The sequence below is a fragment of the Petromyzon marinus genome, unplaced genomic scaffold, assembly GCF_048934315.1.
Source record: "Petromyzon marinus isolate PM22_M1 ecotype Great Lakes invasive population unplaced genomic scaffold, UKy_Petmar_22M1.pri1.0 PM_Scaffold_14, whole genome shotgun sequence".
NCBI classification, from domain to species: Eukaryota; Metazoa; Chordata; class Hyperoartia; order Petromyzontiformes; family Petromyzontidae; genus Petromyzon; species Petromyzon marinus.
The window spans coordinates 1,777,067-1,793,857 of record NW_027423102.1 but is presented as its reverse complement, the minus strand read 5'-3'; the positions used below and the strand labels follow the sequence as shown (position 1 = coordinate 1,793,857).

At 47.7% G+C, this 16,791-nt stretch overlaps 1 long non-coding RNA gene across 1 annotated transcript; it reads right to left on the bottom strand.

Annotated features, from left to right (window-relative positions):
• Positions 1-7,802: 7,802 nt before the first annotated feature.
• On the bottom strand, positions 7,803-15,276 carry LOC142922690 (uncharacterized). Its single transcript, XR_012940238.1, has 3 exons — positions 15,184-15,276; positions 13,670-14,294; positions 7,803-7,970 (listed from the first exon to the last, which is right to left on the bottom strand). It is a non-coding gene; the product is annotated as an uncharacterized LOC142922690 (long non-coding RNA).
• Positions 15,277-16,791: the final 1,515 nt, after the last annotated feature.

The following is a 16,791-nucleotide window of genomic DNA, read 5'->3' as shown; positions in this document are numbered from 1 at the left end:
CAATGAATGCTAAACCAAGATCAAACAGCAATACTGCTGAATCAGGTTATTAAACAATTAAAATACCATATATCGTGGGAGTAACTGACAAATTAGCTAGTAGTCGCAGCTAAAAAAAAAGTGATACATTAATGACAGGGCTAAATGAATGAAGGTTGAGGCAAGGATGCGGGGTGGTGTAGAGGAGGCGAAGAGGAGGGTAGAGGAGGTGAGGTGGTGAGGTGTTGAGGTGGCGTGGTGAGGAGGTGAGGTGGCGTGGTGAGGAGGTGAGGTGGCGTGGTGAGGAGGTGAGGTGGCGTGGTGAGGTGGCATGGTGAGGAGGCGTAGAGGAGGCGAGGAGAAGGGTAGAGGAGGTGAGGTGGTGAGGAGGCGTAGAGGAGGCGTAGAGGAGGGTGCCCCGCTCTTGGCGTTGATCTTGGTGAACACGTGTCCGCGCCCCGTCTCGTAGCTCTGCCCGGTGCTGATGCAGCCTCCACCGGCCGAAGCGCCCAGCGTCCTCGCTGAGTCCGTGCCCAGCTCCGCTCTGAGCAAGCTCTCCATTGCGCGCTATCTGCTCGCAGCAACAGACACAACGATAAACTCCCCCCCCCCCCCCCCCCCCGGTCCCGTGTGGCCTCTAAATACTTATTTCCTTTGGAGAGGTGATTTATCGGACGAGGCCTAAATGGTAAAATAACACACACAGCGTTTACCAAAAGGGAACGCATACTGATGCCTATCTGAATGCAGATTCGCATTATCACCCCGTACAGAAAACCTCTCTCATCAAGATGCTCATACATCTGGCTAAAACAGTGTCAGATGGTGAATGTCTGGAGAGAGATTGAACATGTCAAAGAAACGCTACGATTGAATGTCTACAATAATGCTCAAATAATTAACAGCAATGAATGCTAAACCAAGATCGAACAGCAATACTGCTGAATCAGGTTATTAAACAATTAAAATACCATATATCGTGGGAGTAATTGAGAAATTAGCTCGAGTTTTGGAAAAGCAAAAAGCTAAACATCTAAGTAAGATTTGGCACGGTACACAAAATTAAAAAAATAGTATCTTGTACTTAAGATGAATTGCCTAAGTTGTCAACGGATGGTGTGTATCGGATTAATGGCTTATGTGGCAGATGTTATATTGGACAGATGGGACGTAACATTAGCGTAAGACTAAAGGAACACCAAATAAATATTAAACACTCTCAAACATAACTGTCGGAAGTTGCAGTACATGCTTGCCAACAAGAACACTTAATGTATTTTGATAACGATGAAGTGTTGTGTAAAACTCATTATTACTGGCCAAGACTAATTCGAGAATCCATTGAAACTGAGAAAATTTGTATTATTTTAACCTCTCTGACAGCTACAGGCTTAGTGCGGCCTGGAAGCGTATTATTAAGTAATTGTGATTTTAAGATGAGGAGATGAAGGCAGAAGAAGACGTGGGGCGATGTGGTGATGCGGTCGAACGTGGTGGCCCGAGGAGCGGAGGGAGAGATGGCGCGGGACGGGGCGGTGTGGAGAAGGTGGCAAGGACGGCGGACCCCACGTGAGTGGAACAAACGCGTGTAGGAAGAAGACATCTTACATTTATCATTACTTATAGAGGAAACATAAACACCTAACCCTTTAAACCCCTTTAACCTTAAAACCCTAACCCTCTAAACCCCTAACTCTAGAATCCCCTAAACCCCTAACACTCTCAACCCCTAAACCCTATAACCCTCGAAATACCTAAACATATAAACCCCTTATCCCCAAAATACCCCAAAACCTCTAAACCCATAACTTTATAAATCCCTAACCCTCTAAACTCCTAGCTCTTTGTGTAGTGTGTGGTGGGTGTCACGGGGTGGGTGGGTGCAGGGTGTGTGTGGTGGGTGGTGGGTATCACAGGGGGGTGTATGTGTGGAGTGTGCATGTGGTGGGTGTGGTGATAGTGGTCGTGGTTCACAACTATCCATGACCATCACCTCTACTGTGTGGTGGACCGGCCACCACACAGCAGCGCGCGTCGGAGGAGTGAACGGATGGTTCTCCCTATGCGGGCCAGGCCCCCTCGCTTCCTCTTCTCCTGCATCACCATCGCCTGATCCTCTTTCCTTGTCATCTCCTTCTCCTCCACCACCATCTCCTGCACCACCATCTCCTCCTCCTGCTCCTTCTTCGTCTCCACCTCCTCTGTCTCCCCCCCCATCTCCTCTTCGTCCTGCACCACCAGCTCCTCCACCCGGGTCTCCTCCTCCTGCACCACCAGCTCCTCCACCCGGGTCTCCTCCTCCTGCACCACCAGCTCCTCCACCCGGGTCTCCTCCTGCACCACCAGCTCCTCCACCAGGGTCTCCTCCTGCACCACCAGCTCCTCCAGCAGGGTCTCCTCGTCCTGCACCACCAGCTCCTCCACCAGGGTCTCCTCCTGCACCACCAGCTCCTCCACCAGGGTCTCCTCCTGCACCATCAGCTCCTCCACCAGGGTTTCCTCCTGCACCACCAGCTCCTCTAGCAGAGTCTCCTCTTCCTCCTGTACCACCAGCTCCTCCACCAGGGTCTCCTGCACCACCAGCTCCTCCACCAGGGTCTCCTCTCCCTGCACCACGAGCTCCTCCACCAGGGTCTCCTCTTCCACCACAACCGTCAGCTTCCATTTAGAGGCCAGGGCAAGCGCGGAGGATGGGGGCAGCGCCGGCTCCGCTCTGTGAAGAGATGCGCACGACACCGTTCCAACTTCCTGCTACAGCAGAGATCGCAGTCCGTCCCCCCCCATCGTCTGCGTACGGACTAACTGTGTGCAGAGATAGATTAACCAGGTTAATAACGATGCTGCAATAATGCAGCATACCATGCCCATCGTGGGTCTGGTTACAAAATGGGCATTAGTCTTGCGATATCACACTGGATGAAGGGCTAAATGGCAAAGATATGGCTGCCTCATTATTTGTCCTCACCCAGGAACCAATTATAAAAATACATCCGTATATAACCGAATGTACACGTGGGGTTTGAACTGTATATGTGTTCGTTTGCGGGCGGCAGGGCTGGAACTCAGTCAAAGAGGGACCTGGGTTTGATTCCCATACTTGGGTCACTTCTCCGTGTGGAATGTGGAGTGTGTTCTACCCCCCCCCCCCCCCGTTTTGTCCTGCATTGGTTTCCAAATCAGAATACATTATTTAGACTGGATGAAGAGGAATACGATAAGCTATGAAGCTCTTCCTTCACAGATATGCAGTCGAGGCACAGGGTAAGCAAGTTACAACAACAAACAAAAGGAGTGCAACGTGTAAAAATGTAAGCAAGTCACAAAAAATTGAGCACATAAGCACAAAGTACATAAAATCCTGCCAGTTTTCAACACTAACTGTAAATTTGGGCAAGGCAGCAAAACATCAACAAAAACAGCCCCAGACCCCACCGAGACAACACACAGTCCCTCAATAAAATTGTACATTAAAATGTAACTTTCATTCCTTTGGGTTTGGCATTTTCCTCCACGTAACTGAACCCTGACAAACGCAATGCAACCAGTTTTGGATGGATATCCTCATCAGTGTTAGAAATTGAACCTCCAAATCATTCAATCGGGATCGCATAGCAGCAGTAGCAAAAGCAAATTTGTTCTGTACTGCAAACAACTTGGCAGGACTCTACTGAAAAAGAGTCTTGAGACTGAGTGAGGCCCATGCTGGCTAAATAAGGGTAGTAGTAATAAATATAAATACATTAACAGGAGCAGAGCCGTCCCCCGGGTACGGTGTACTGGGGAAACCGCCCCGGGCACCGTGCTTTTGGCGGCCCTGTGCTTCGATGTCACGGTGTCAGACGTAAAATGTATTTTTAACACGCAAGCTTTCGCACCAGATTGGCTCACAAATGATGACATCACATTCACATTTATCACTATTTAAGACCGAAACAGGAGTATTTCTCCACAATTCTGGCCGTCACCTTATGAGGCTGGTTGCAATCCCCGGCAAAATGTCGTACTCGAATAGTAAATGTGGTGGGTTTACTTTCCAACACACTGGTGTGCTGATCTAGTAACTAATTGGCACATTTTGTTTACATGATACACCTTACTAATTGGCTGTGTTGGGTGGTGGTGAGTTTAACAACACATGTATATCTATGCGATCTAACCGAAAAAAACCCTGTATTGTTGGTAATACTTCCGATTTAATTGTGACTTGCCCTGGGCCCCACACCTCCCTATGGACTGCCTTGAACATTGGACAAGCAGCTCATGGCTTACCGTCGCTCAGCAGCTCCAAAACACTGTACCCTGCCAGGAGCAGCAATGGTGGTGGCAGTGGCGTTGCTGGTGGTGCTGGTGGCCACGGTCCGGAGCCAGCTGTGACCCAGCGCCTGCGCTGGCGTCATGCGACAATCCGGATCCCATCTGTTGAGAGACGCACCGGGGTCACACACAGCGCACGTGGTGAGAGAGGCGTGGTGAGAGGATTGACGTTCCTTCCCTTCTCCCACGAGGTCCAGGATCGCACGGCATCAGCGGTAGTCTTGGTAGCAGCGGCAATCCTTCATTACGCAGTACTCTAAAAATGCCCTGAGCCTCGCACTGCCGAGGATCATCTTTAACGGACCTCCAAAGAGGGCGATCTTAACAAGGGTGGTACTGGTTATCGGCAGGTTAACTCAGCTCCACATCTTCCTGGTGATCGGTGGAGGGCGATCGTTGATCACCTTGGTGGGAGAAATCCTCATGGGGAGGGGGGAGGGGGTGGGGGATGATTCTTACCGCAGGCAGGAGCTGACAAAGTCAACAAACTCCGGGTCGTGGCTTTTGAGTGCCCCGTGAAGTGACAAGCTCCCTGGCACCCTTCTCTTGACTGGGGAGAACATCATGCCCAAACGATCTGCAGGAGACATGCACAGCAGGAGAGACACACAGTCACCATTCACCACTTTGCCCACCTACCCACTTGCCCACGTGCCCAATTAGCCACCCACTCACCCAAGGAATTGAAAATACAAAGAGGCCCCCCCCCCCCATGGCCACCCCCCCAAAAAGAACTACAACAGCTCCAGGCCACACCCTAACACTGAATCCGGCCGGTTGCTCGCCCCACCCTTCAACTCACCAAAGTAGTGCATTCCGTCAGGAGCTGCATCCATCATGCATCTTGGAGGCAACCCGAGGATCTGCACATGGTTGAAATAAAGGCAAAAGTCACCCGTGTAGCCGCAGCAGACTGTAGGGGCAAGTGCTTATAGTAGTGAGTAGAAACAGCAGCAGCAACAGTAGCGGCACCTGTTGAGGGCCAGGACTGTGGCACACACAGAGAGGGGATGGTTGGCTATATTGAAGCAGGTACACACGGCACCAGGTACTCATTTGAGGCTGATTTGTACTAGGGGATGCCCAGTACCGGTTCAGATAATCGTCACTGATGTTGGCCGTGAATTGGAATCAAACTCGCATTACCGGGTTTGTAGCTGAGCACGCTAACCGCTACACCACTGCTCCCACAACACGTACAGGACACACACGTGTACACACATACAACATACGATGGCTGCCATTCGCCAGATCACCAAGTAGCCAATCGCCCCCCTCTCCTGGCTCCCCACCCCCCCCCCCATAGCCTACAACTTCAAGAAAGGAGGGGGGAATCACGAGCGGGTGAACGGCCAGTTGGAAATACCTCCATGCAGCACGGGAGGTGGTCGTCGCGGCTGTCCGACTGGAATAATTCCCTGCCGGTCGCCAACTCCGCCACTGTGCAGCCCAGTGCCCACATGTCCACTGCACACGTTAATCTGTAGCCCAGCAATACCTCCGGAGAGAGGTATGGCAGGGTCCCACCCACATACAGAGCTGCACAACAACAACAAATATATATGTACGTGTGTGTGTATACTCACTGTGTCATGAACAGCATCGTTATCACACACTGTCACATGTACAGACACTAAGAGACTTACACACACACACTGGAACACAGACACACCCACATGCAGAAACTCACACCCACACGCAGAAACTCACACCCAGGTGAGGTTACTCACGTTGCCTTTTCACAAAACAGCTGTTGCCAAAGTCCGTGACCCTGACGGTGCCGGTCACGGTATCCTTGAGTAGAACATTTTCCTAAAGGAAGAAAGGCAGAAGGAATTCACACTCGGAGGTTACGCCGATAGCATTCAGCCAGCAGTGGATCAATCACTTACCACGGTACAAGCTAAACAGGGGAACTAGGTGAGGCGTAGCGCCGTCATCAACCTTGAGTCAAGTGCAACATTCGCTGTTTTCTGACAGCTGCCACTGGGGGTGCCCCTTTCAAATGCGTCAAGATGAGCGATGTTAGTCGAGGCTCATCATATTTAAAGCTCTCTGAAGCACCATCTAAGTAAAAGGGTGCGGCTCTATCGACAACTTATCCTAGTTGCTCACAGCTGCCCGATAACGAGTTATGGACCAAAAACCACACTCAAGGGCGCACGGATTTCGTGACGCTTTCCACCGCGCGTTTGTCTTGGGAAGTTTTCCATTCACAGCATGGAAGCTGACAACGGGCAGCTGTCAGTTCAAACGCGTGTTTGGCACGTTTTGAAAATCATTCTTTTCGGCTCCGGTTTGTGTTTCTCAAAGTTTGGGGCAACGCTGTGATCTACATTGCTAGTTTTCTCTTTGGTGAGTCCCCCAATAGCGACACGACTCTACACGACAGTTTAATTCATACCAGATCATCACCAGAGGTAACGTGACCCTGCCTCCTTCCAGATAGACGGACAGAGCTAACACATCGACCCTGTGACCAACGTGGTCGGTTTTCTCTATGGACCGAGTCCCCAATAATGACACAACTCTGGAACAAAGTCACGCTGATTGCTGTGTCCACTCACTGGCTTGATATCTGCATGGATGATGCTCCTGGCCTTGGTGTGGCAAAGGAACTTGAGGATGCCCCTGGTGTAAGTTTTCACCATCCCCATGTGCAATTTCCGGAGCCCCGCTTCCATAATCACATCATAGAGGCTCTCCCTGTGAAAGAGGCAGCAGCAGCAACAACAATGACAACAACGAAGCAGCGTCAGTGTCATACCCTGCAATACTGCGTGGATTCTGATAACGACAATATTAATATTCTATTTGCACATTCACGACTAATATGATTCATAGCTCAGTGTGGGTTTAGGTCATCGGTTTGCTGATAAACCAAATCAGTTAGCACATCTGTCCACTTGCTTTCATTGGCTCTGTTTCCGGGTGGTGGAATTATCCATTAGGAGATACAAACTCCACAGAGAAAGGCGTCCGAGTTGAGAATCGAACTCAGGGATTTTCACCGAGGGGCTCAAGCATTACCACTGCGCTGATCGAGTGGAGGCGTGGCTATATAAAAGTGGGCGGGGCTTATTGAGAAAAGAGGCGTGGCCTCATGCACCCAGGACACATGACAGCTCCACAGTATCACAATGCGTGGGTGGCACAGGAATCCCAAAAGTAACATCTAGCTCCGGTGGTGTGACGTTATCACCCTCCCCTGGTGTGGAAGAGATCGAGGCTTTGATCCCGACCGTGACGCATGTATATTTTGAGTTTGCATGTTCTACCCCTGGTCACGTGGCTTTTTCTCCGGGTTCTCTGGTTTTTCCCTCCACATTTCGAAACATGTGTTTAGAGTATTTGGCTGCTATACATTTCCACATCAGCCACTTTTTTTAGCTATCATTTGTAGCCAGGCCGCTTGTGAAAAATAACTGATAGGGCAGTGGGCTTCACCTGTTAAATAAAAGTTTTAGTTTAGCTAATGAAGTTAACCACGCTATGGGGGGGGGGGGGGGGTGGGAACACATGGTACGTACTTCAACAGCTCCAGGACAATGCAGTGGTGTCCTCTGAAGTCAAAATGATTCAGGACTTTGACAACGTTGTAGTCCTCATCACTGCCCTCGCCCTGAAGTTCCAGAGCCATCTGGAGCTCCTTTCTCTGAAATTTATCACGCTTGGAGCTGTGCAGAGAAAATCCACAAATGAATCATGACTTAGACTTGCTTAAGGAATGACCAGAAACAAATTCTATTCAGAAATAAATAAATAAATATACGTTCCCCAAGTGTAATGGCATTGTGAGTTCCGGTAGTGCGCTCATGGAAGGTTCCAGAAAGGATCGGGAAGAGGATCAAATAAGCAAGGGATAGAAGGGGGCTTGGGGTGCTGCCTGAACGTAGTGATTCCCTAATGTGTGAATTGAGCCGACTCCGAGCATGGCCCCAGCCTAACTCAGGATTCCCAGGAGCTGAGCCAAGCCACGGCTGAGCCACTCATGTATCTTTAAAAGCAGCTGAGCGGCTCAAGCCTGGGCCAAACCACGGCTGAGCTAGAGCTGAGCCTGAGTTTTAGAGACTGAGCCACAGCTGAGTCGTGACTGAATGTGGCTCTCACAGAGCAAGACATTATAACATGGAATATCATGGGACCTCCTTTGCCAGTACCAAAATATCAGAATATATTTTCTCCTTTTTTCTAGCAAGAAAACAGGTGTTAAGATGTTAAAACACCAAACTGAAACCTTTTACAAGGAATCATTACTGCATTAACCACAATACTTGTGGTCAGAATGCAAACAAAAAAATACTCTGATAATATATGCATTGTCTTTGAAACTGATTGGTCCACACCAGAAACAGCTTTCTTTTGAGCCTCGTCTCAAAAACGGTGTTAGACCAGGGACGCCAAAAGGCGTACAGCACAAAGACAAGCGTTATCAGAGTAATGAGAGCTCGGGGTGAATGGCTACATCATGGGACCTCCTTTGGGAGTATATTTTGGTACTGGCAAAGGAGGTCCCATGATGTAGCTGCTGTAGCGCAGAACGCACACGTTATAACACGGAACACGCCCGTTATGACATGGGACAACTCCATTACAGTGTGGAACATGCCTTTTATAGCGTGGAACGTGCCCATGATAACGTGGAAGGCTCCCATTATAACGCGGACCGCACCCATTATAATCCGGAATGCTTCTGTTCTAATGCAGGAAAGCGCCCATTATAACGTGGAATGTGCCCGCTATAAAATTGCACGGCTGAGCGGTATGACACAGTAGGCGGAATGCGGAATGATCACGTGACGTGACAGCATGCCCTCCGTTATTGGTCTCTTCACATCACTGTGTGCGTGTATTATATCTTGCAAAACTTTATCGTTACATTATATATGGGGATATTATGTTTGCTTAATGTGCTTTCCCTTAACGTGGCACTTTTCAGGAATGCCTCTACTAGGTAAAATGAAGACTTAATGTAATGTAAGCGTGAACTGATCCAGAACAGGGGGAGAACATACAAACTCCACACAGGAGGGCACCCGAGTCAGGAGTCGAACCGGGGACCCTCTACGTGAGGCACGAGTTGTCACCACCTCATCACACGGCCGCCCACAGCACTGGACGTAACAACATCATCCTTTTTGATTTAAAGCTTTCGTGACTGCAGTAATTCATATTCTTAGTTTTTTCGGTAAAGTCACGTTGAAGAGAAACAACAAAATAACAAAATATATATAAAACAATAAAAAATTCTCACGACGTTTCGACCATAACTCAAACGGTCATCATCAGGTGTGTCGGTTTGCATAAATTTATTTTGAAAACGGCATATTTATTTATATATATAAAAATAACGTTTGCGTCACGCGCAACGATGGCAGTTTGCCAGGACTAGTCCATCTATTTTTTGAAAAGAGGAGGGGGGAGACGAAATTTGTTTTTATGTATGCTGTCTGAAAGGCACTGTAAGCGTGAACAATCAATCAAGAACTGAAATGATTTATCAAATCTTTCCAATGATTGCTAAGATAGAATCCATCTTCTCGGTTGAAATTGTCTCTGTGTTTGTATATGTGGATAGCCTCATGAACGAATCTCTCATGGAAGCCAGATGGCTTACAAAGAACCTCCGTCTTGGAAAAGTCAATGGCATGTGAGCCTACTGAATTAGAACAATGATCTGCTACGGCCGAGGTGTTGGTCCTACCGTGTTTAAGGTCTGCTTTATGTTCACGAATGCGGTCCGAGATATGGCGTTTGGTTTCTCCAATGTAACTACTACCACAGAGGCAACTTAGTTTGTAGACACCAGGGTATTGTATGTCCGGAATCACATCTTTTACAGACGGAACCAGATCACGGATTTTATGTAATGTGTTGAAACGGACCTGGATCTTGTGTTTATTCAAGATTTTGGAGATCTTTTTTGTGATCCCAGCAATGTAGGGTAAAGTGATGGTTTTGAAAGGCTCCTCAAGAGGGTTCTTCTTCATGGTTTGAGTGATAGCTTTGCGGATTGTATAGTCGGAGTAACCATTAGCCCTAAGAGCTTGGTGTACGTGCTTGAGTTCACTGCTTATGTGTTCCTGGTCGGATATGCATTGGGCTCTATGATACAGAGTCTTGATGAGAGAATTCTTCTGTGATGGATGGTGGTGGGAATCCGGTTTCAGATAAGCATCCGTATGGGTAGCTTTCCTGTAGACAGAGTGGCTCATTGAACCATCAGGTCTCTTTTTAATTAGGACATCCAAAAAAGGTATCTTGCCATCTATTTCGACTTCCATGGTAAATCTGATGGCTGGGTGTATGGAATTGATGTGGTCGAAGAATTTGTCTAGAGCAGGCCGGCCATGTGGCCAGATGACAAAAGTGTCATCCACGTACCTCTTCCATAAGGTTGGGCGCAGAGTGGCAGTCTGGATGGCGTCAGTCTCAAATTTCTCCATGAAAATGTTAGCTATAACTGGAGAAAGGGGGGAGCCCATTGGGGTGCCCTCAGTTTGTTTGTAGAAAGTTCCATTCCAAGTGAAGTATGTATTGGTTAAACAGTGTCTCACCAGGGGGGGTACCTCAGTGTTTAGTCCTTGATGAACCAAGTCTTCAATGATTGCAATGGTGTCAGGTACAGGAACCTTGGTGAATAAGGAAACTACATCAAAACTGACAAGCAGGTCGTCTGGGGACAGGGAAATACCCTTGATTGTTGATACCAGGTGAGTAGAATTTTGTACCGCAGAGGTGGTCTTTCCAGTGAAAGGACGCAGGATTTCAGACAAAAAACGAGCTAGTTTGTAGGTGGGGGAGCTGATAGTAGAGACTATGGGACGAAGAGGTGTATCAACTTTATGTATTTTTGGTAAGCCGTATAATCTTGGTGGCCTGGCAGCAGAAGGTTTCAACGAAAACTGTTTAGATTGATCAATTAATGCGGTTGAATCAGAAATTATTTTGTTGGTTTGTGTGACGAGGCTGTTGGTGGGATCTCTTTTTATTTTTGTATAACTACCATCGTCGAGTAATTCTTTAATTTTGTTGTTGTATTCTATTTTATCCATGATAACAGTAGCATTGCCTTTGTCAGCTGAGAGAACTACAATATCATTCCTCTTTTTTAATTTATATAATTCAAAACGCTCATCTTTGCTGAGGTTGCTAGCTGGCATCTTAGCGTTTTTGAGGGTTGCAGCGATTTCAGATCTTGCTACGTCTGCAGCGATGTGACCCAGGCCCCTGAGAGCAACGTCTACTTGGGCAATTATATCATTAACTGGTATGTGTTTAGGTGGGTCACATCGCTGCAGACGTAGCAAGATCTGAAATCGCTGCAACCCTCAAAAACGCTAAGATGCCAGCTAGCAACCTCAGCAAAGATGAGCGTTTTGAATTATATAAATTAAAAAAGAGGAATGATATTGTAGTTCTCTCAGCTGACAAAGGCAATGCTACTGTTATCATGGATAAAATAGAATACAACAACAAAATTAAAGAATTACTCGACGATGGTAGTTATACAAAAATAAAAAGAGATCCCACCAACAGCCTCGTCACACAAACCAACAAAATAATTTCTGATTCAACCGCATTAATTGATCAATCTAAACAGTTTTCGTTGAAACCTTCTGCTGCCAGGCCACCAAGATTATACGGCTTACCAAAAATACATAAAGTTGATACACCTCTTCGTCCCATAGTCTCTACTATCAGCTCCCCCACCTACAAACTAGCTCGTTTTTTGTCTGAAATCCTGCGTCCTTTCACTGGAAAGACCACCTCTGCGGTACAAAATTCTACTCACCTGGTATCAACAATCAAGGGTATTTCCCTGTCCCCAGACGACCTGCTTGTCAGTTTTGATGTAGTTTCCTTATTCACCAAGGTTCCTGTACCTGACACCATTGCAATCATTGAAGACTTGGTTCATCAAGGACTAAACACTGAGGTACCCCCCCTGGTGAGACACTGTTTAACCAATACATACTTCACTTGGAATGGAACTTTCTACAAACAAACTGAGGGCACCCCAATGGGCTCCCCCCTTTCTCCAGTTATAGCTAACATTTTCATGGAGAAATTTGAGACTGACGCCATCCAGACTGCCACTCTGCGCCCAACCTTATGGAAGAGGTACGTGGATGACACTTTTGTCATCTGGCCACATGGCCGGCCTGCTCTAGACAAATTCTTCGACCACATCAATTCCATACACCCAGCCATCAGATTTACCATGGAAGTCGAAATAGATGGCAAGATACCTTTTTTGGATGTCCTAATTAAAAAGAGACCTGATGGTTCAATGAGCCACTCTGTCTACAGGAAAGCTACCCATACGGATGCTTATCTGAAACCGGATTCCCACCACCATCCATCACAGAAGAATTCTCTCATCAAGACTCTGTATCATAGAGCCCAATGCATATCCGACCAGGAACACATAAGCAGTGAACTCAAGCACGTACACCAAGCTCTTAGGGCTAATGGTTACTCCGACTATACAATCCGCAAAGCTATCACTCAAACCATGAAGAAGAACCCTCTTGAGGAGCCTTTCAAAACCATCACTTTACCCTACATTGCTGGGATCACAAAAAAGATCTCCAAAATCTTGAATAAACACAAGATCCAGGTCCGTTTCAACACATTACATAAAATCCGTGATCTGGTTCCGTCTGTAAAAGATGTGATTCCGGACATACAATACCCTGGTGTCTACAAACTAAGTTGCCTCTGTGGTAGTAGTTACATTGGAGAAACCAAACGCCATATCTCGGACCGCATTCGTGAACATAAAGCAGACCTTAAACACGGTAGGACCAACACCTCGGCCGTAGCAGATCATTGTTCTAATTCAGTAGGCTCACATGCCATTGACTTTTCCAAGACGGAGGTTCTTTGTAAGCCATCTGGCTTCCATGAGAGATTCGTTCATGAGGCTATCCACATATACAAACACAGAGACAATTTCAACCGAGAAGATGGATTCTATCTTAGCAATCATTGGAAAGATTTGATAAATCATTTCAGTTCTTGATTGATTGTTCACGCTTACAGTGCCTTTCAGACAGCATACATAAAAACAAATTTCGTCTCCCCCCTCCTCTTTTCAAAAAATAGATGGACTAGTCCTGGCAAACTGCCATCGTTGCGCGTGACGCAAACGTTATTTTTATATATATAAATAAATATGCCGTTTTCAAAATAAATTTATGCAAACCGACACACCTGATGATGACCGTTTGAGTTATGGTCGAAACGTCGTGAGAATTTTTTATTGTTTTATATATATTTTGTTATTTTGTTGTTTCTCTTCAACGTGACTTTACCGAAAAAACTAAGAATATAACATCATCCTTGTGACGACAGCACTCTGAATTCTTACCTCAATGGTGATACCAAGATCTTCACGGCCACCAGGGTGTTCATCTTGTGGTCAAGGCACCGGATCACCTGGCCTTGACCTCCGCGCCCAATATTCTTCAGCACCTCATAGCGGTAGTGAAGGTGCTCATGGTGGACCTGCACAAAATTACACAAATTTAGACTGACTATATTTTGAAAATCACAACATGTGAGCATTATTTTACGAAATAATTGCTTTTTTAAGTGTTTGGTTTTCTTAAATCTGTAATTGTGGAATGCTCTGATGTCTGCTGGCCGAGTCACCCTAAAAAAAGCTCTTTAGCTCAATGGGCTTAACTTGGGAAATAAACTTCTGATTGTGAAGTGTGTGGGAGAGTGCACATGTGCTTTCTCTGGTTGGTTGGTGCTTAAGTTGCAATGACAAGAAGCCACGAACCCCGCGACCGCTGCGCCCTGTGACCGCCCCCACGGCGGGGGCTTTGTGGCGAGTCTCACCGGAATGTAATGATGTTCGTGGTCGTCGTATCCATCGTTGTTGTGTCCCCGGGATCTGTTGCTGAGCGCAAAGTACCATACTTTCTGTATGGCGACAAGCTCCAGCTTCTCCCGGTGGGTCATTTGTGGGCCAAAGAGAGCCAGGATTGCTGCAGGCAAGAGAATAACAACAGCTGTCGGTGATCTTTCGTTTACGCAGCACAGCCTCAAAAAGTCTCAAGATTCCTTTTCAGGAGGTTCCTGCAGATGATTTACAGAGAATGGGGGTGACGCTGCTGACATAATGTCTGCTGTGTGATCCCAATTTGAGGAATTTGCAGGGGATTTGGATGTTTTGGCCAATACCAGTTATGTCCGTATGTTAAACCGTGCTTCGGCAGCCCTGCTAATCAGAAGTGAGGGGGAAAGACAACAAACTAACAAGTTCGCAAAAAATATTGATTTAAAAGTGCATCGCTCCAGTGGCTGCCTAATGTCAGAAGAGCATTCCAGATGACTGCAGAAGCACATCTGAAAGCGTGCCATGCAGTGACCATCTTTGTTTGATGTCCAGCTATATGCAGCTCTGAGGACATCTTAGGTTGCTTGGGTTTGACAACAGGGTTAATGAATTAGATAAATATAACACAGATATGCCATGAAGGATTTTATGAAATAAGAATAGCTTTTACCCTTTCTGGCACAAAAACAGGTGTTAATATGTTCAAACACCAAATAGCTACCTTTTGCAAGGCATCAAGTCTACATTTACCACACGTACTTGTGGAAAAATATGCAAACAAACATGCTCTGATAATATATGGGCATTGTCTTTGAAACTGACTGGCCCGCACCAGAGACAGCCTTCTTTATGACCTTGTCTCGTCGGTGTTAGACCAGAGAACGGCAAAAGTCGAACGGTACATCACCCATGCAACATGGCCACCATGAAGTCCCCCCATGCATCATGGTCACTGTGACGTCCCCCTTGAAACATGACCATCGTGATGTCCCACCATTCAGCGTGGCCATCTTGACGTCACTCATTTCTGTTCTTACCTTGTGGCGATTTGCTGCGGATGGAGCCGGTGCATGCTGAGGACAGCGCACTCCACGTGGTGCAAGACTCGCCGTTACTCCGAGCCTCTCCAGCTCGGCTGATCTACACACACAAAGCCAAACGTCCACCACATGGGCTTGATTAAGATGTTGGAGCAAGTGCAGTGGGCGAGCACTGAGCCAGCATCTCTGACATCCTGGGCTCCACATTCAGGAGGGTCCTGCCGAGATGTTGCCAGTTCTCAGCGTTGGGATATTTGGCCAATATCAGTTGCCATGCTTGGATTTACAATGAAAGACGTGTGGATTTCGAGGTCACACGCAGGTCAATGGCATCGTTCAAACTGTTAAGAGGAGTGAGTGGGACTCGGGCCGGACGAGCCATGGCTAGGAGGGACAACAATGGCTCACGGTCAAGAATAATAACGGAGCGACAACCAAGGAACAGAACACATCAGAGAGGAGAGCCGCTAGAGAGATGGTGCGACGAAATCGACGCTTGGCAGATTATTCCATCACAGGATGTGAGGGGTAGTAGGGTCTCAGGGAGAGAGGCGTTCATCCATCAGTGGATAGATAACAGCGCTGTAGATGCTCACGCGTAGACGGGCACGTACACCAACAGGATCTCGGAGAGACACTCTGATAGACGCGCACACACTTAGGCGGGCAAGGAGAAGCACACCCAGGTATACAGGTGACAGGTAGGCACACGCAGAGGGGAGAACACACGTCCACCCATACTTCACCACACGAGTCGAGGAGCCACATGTACCTCCATGGTAGCAACTTGCAGACGAGGGTGCTCAGAGCTCACGGTGTCTCTCGCGCGGTCCGGGTCTCTGCGTGGAGAGCGGCAGACAGAGGCAAGGGACACGCAGAGTTGAAGGGGCATGACACACCCACGTCTAAACCCACGTCACGTCACAATGCGGACTCTCATCAATACGGACTCACATCCTCACCAGTCACACAATACGAAAAATACAAAAAACAACAACTGCCATTCGCCACTAAGTAGCGGTGATGTGACCACGGCGCCTGTGCCAGGCCAGGTGCACTTTGAGACCACGTGAAGTGCCGAAGGCTCACTGACAGGCGGTCGCAGGTCAGACCCAGGTGCCATGAGTTGTCTGACTGAGATGACTGTGCCAACTTGCTGCCTTTTAGATGCCCGGCTCAAAGGTTGTTGTCGTGAGCGTTGCTCCTCTGTTTGGACACCACTACTAACACTACTCCTAACACCACCAACACCACCACTACGAACACCACCACTACGAACACCACCACTACGAACACCACTACTACGAACACCACTACTAACACCACAATTAACACCACGAACAAAGACAACGATCCCCCGTTTAGCCTTAACAGACTGTTGGGGCAAGTGCTGTCCGCGAGCACCTATGAAGGCCGGCACGGCACACGAGGGGGTGGGTGGCCAACACCACGCCCGGCCGCCTTTGTCTCCCCAGTGGCAATGTTTGCACCTCGCACCAGGTACTTATTTAAGGCTGAGTCGATCTAGGGTGAGGCCCAGGACCAGTTCAGATAATCATCACCAATGTTGGCCGTGAGCGGGAATCAAACCCAGGTCGCCAGGTT